The 3,127-nt window shown below is 49.8% G+C and overlaps 1 pseudogene; it reads right to left on the reverse strand.

Moving 5' to 3' along the window:
* Window positions 1–5: 5 nt before the first annotated feature.
* On the reverse strand, window positions 6–1,232 carry LOC102832762 (annotated as a pseudogene).
* Between the last annotated feature and the right edge of the window lie 1,895 nt (window positions 1,233–3,127).

Here is a 3,127-nt window from a genome sequence, read left to right on the forward strand (position 1 = left end):
CCAGGAAGAACTTTACCTTTCAGGAGTTCCAGACTAGCCCCAGCCCCAGTGACCAGTGCTCACGTGGCTGACTTTATCCTCGGTGTTCCATTTGGTAAGCAAGTGGCAGTATCTCCACCGCCTATGATGGTGCAGCCCCTGGAAGTGGCTTTTACCACCTCATCCATGAGGGCTTTGGTTTCCTGGGCAAAAGCTTCTCATTCTAATACTCCCACAGGTCCATTCCACACAATCTGCTTAGCCCGAGTGACAGCCTCTGCAGACTTCTTGCTGCTCTCAGGACCACAGTCCAAGCCCGGCCAGCTAACAGGTATTCCAGAGGCCACAGTGGCTTGACCAGTTTTGGCATTCTCAACAAACTTGTCAGCAATGATTAAGTAACTAGGCAAGGTAATCTTCACACCATTCTTCTCAGCTTTGGTCATTAGATCTTTGACAATCTTGGCTCCCTCTTCATCAAATAGAGAAGTACCAAGCTCCATATTATTGAGCACTTTACGGAAGGTAACAGCTATTCCACCATAATAATCATCTCATTGACTTTGTCCAGCATATTATTGATCGGTTGGATCTTGTCTGCAACTTTAGCTCCGCCCAGGATGGCCAGGAAGGGTCGTTCTGGGCTCGTCAAGGCTTTGGCAAAGTAATTCAGCTCTTTCTTCATTAAGAAACCACCAGCCTTCTGTGGCAGATTCACTTCCACCATGGAATTGTGGGCTTGGTAAGCAGTGCCCAAAGCATCATTGACACAGGCATCCCCTAGCTTGGAAAGTGACGCTTGGAAAGCTTCTATTTCACGTGGTTTGGCTTTAACCTTATTCCCAGAGGCATCTTTTCCCTTGCCTTCTTCTTCTACATGAAAGTGCAGCTTCTCCAGCAGGATGACAGAACCATCAGCTGGATCAGCATAGGCTTTCTTTGCTTCTGGACCCACACAGTCCTTTAAGAAAAGAACATCCTTGCTCAGCAAAGACTTGAGTTCTACAGCAACTGGCTCTAAGGAGTATAATTTAGACATGGGGACACCATCAGGCCGGCCCAGGTGGCTCACAAAAACAACTGACTTGGCTCTGTTGTCCTAGCAGAATTTGATGCTTTGGGATGGCAGCCTTGATCTTCTGGTTGTTTGTTATCTGGTTGCTCTTCATAGGAGCATTGAAGTCCACTCTCATGACCACTTGTTTTCCTTTCACGTCCAGCTTGTCCAGAGTAAGCTTGTTAGAAAGAGACATCTTGGCAATACAGCAAAGGTGAGTGACTCGGGGAGCAGAAAGTGGCAGCGAGCAGCCATAGCCTCAGAGCGCTGGAGAAGCGTGTGGAAAGAGGAGCAGGTCAGATCCCGAGGGCTTCTTCCTGATGTTCTCTTGGTGGTAATCTTGACAGAAGCGGTTCACTGGGCCTCTCTTCTGCAGCACTGCTGGATGGGCTCGATCTGCCAACCTCTAGGATAGTTGAACATAAAGCATGCCTCACCTACTGCCCTTTCATAAAAAGCAGATGCTTGAAGGACTTGGAGGGGTATCACAGTGGGCGCCCAGTTTAAGGGTAAAGACTGCTTTCTTAGGTTAGGCTTCTTGGTGTGGGAGACTGGATAAAAGTCCCTCAAGGATCTCTATGTCCTACTCATACTTTGGACATACTGTCAGGAGGTATCAGTCCCTGGAGAAGGGTATCATGTTTGGTAAGATGGAGGGTCAGAGAAAAAGAAGAAGACCCCCAGGGAGATGGATTGACAAAGTGGCAGCATCAATGGGCTCAAGCGTGGCAGCAATTGTGAGGTTGGCCCAGGACTGGGCAGTGTTTCATTCTGTTGTGCAGAGGGTCGCTATGAGTTGGTACTGACTCAATGGCACCTAACAACAACAACAACAACAATTTCTTCCCCATGCCATGTTCACCAAGCCCCAGGGCTGGCAGGACACTTGGATGCTAGTGCTTTTGTTTGAAATCTTAGAAATAAATCCTTTTCCCTCCTGGGCCACGTGGCCCTCGTTCAGCATGTGACAGGGCAGCACTTGGCACGAGCTGGAATTTCTGTCTCTCAATCTAAGTTTGACTCTACCCCAACTCCCAGATGCCATTAGGGCTGGTCCAGAGAGGGGTGTGCTGAGACAGGGGATGGAGAAAGTAGCAAGTCCTGCACCTCCCTCCTCCAACTCCACATCACACCCTACCCCTCTACCCCTCCTCTCTCAGAGCTAGTGCAGGTCTCACCTTGCCTACCTGTTTCTTTCCACCCTTACAGACTTGTCCACTCCATTACTATGTGGCATCATAGCTCCTCCCTCCCGGTTCTGGAGATCTATCTCTTCTTGTAACCCAAGTGACCCAGCCCAGCCCCACTCCTGGAGAATGAGTGTCCAGAGCCACCTGAGTCTTTTTTTCAGAACAAGATGCAGAAAACATGGTTGTATGTCATGAGAGAAGGCAGCCCAGGACTTAAGTGTGGCTGAACGTCAGTGTCCGCTCTGGGCAATGGCCAGCACAGCCACTCTTAGTGGTGTGTGACCTTAGGCAAGTTCCTCACTAGGGTCAAAGTAGCCCTAGAGGTGGATAAGTGAGTAGGACAGAGCCTTCTGGCACCTGTCCCCACAGTCCAGCTCTGGAACATCCTAGCCCCTCCTGGATGCTAAGTTGCCAAGATTAGTGACCTGTGAGATGGGGCCTGCCCTGTGGAGGAACAGACAGGAGATTCAGTGTGTGCCGGTGGAGGAGGATGGCAGGCCCCTGGTGAGTTCAGATGGTGACCAGCCATCACTTGCCGGGTCTCGGGTTCCTCAGGCAGTAAAGGGTGGTGACTACCTACACTACGGGTCTGAGGTCGGTGTGAGAAAAAGCCTAACAAGTGTTTTGTCAGATGGGAGTGCTGTTGAATAGAGTCGGACTGATGACTCAGTAGAACTGCTCCCCAGAGTTTTCCAGGCTGTGACCTTTCAGAAGAAGATGGTCAGGCTTCTTACCTGAAGTACCTCTGGGTAGGTTCGAACCACCAACCGTTTAGCTAGCAGTCAAGCTTTTAACCATTTGTGCCACCAGGACTCCAAAAAATCCTTAGTCCTGGACTAGTAGTTACAGGCATTTCCACTATGATTATGATGAGGATCGGGCCCACGTTCCCCTTATTCTT

Source organism: Chrysochloris asiatica, unplaced genomic scaffold (assembly GCF_000296735.1).
Source record: "Chrysochloris asiatica unplaced genomic scaffold, ChrAsi1.0 scaffold00092, whole genome shotgun sequence".
NCBI lineage: Eukaryota > Metazoa > Chordata > Mammalia > Afrosoricida > Chrysochloridae > Chrysochloris > Chrysochloris asiatica.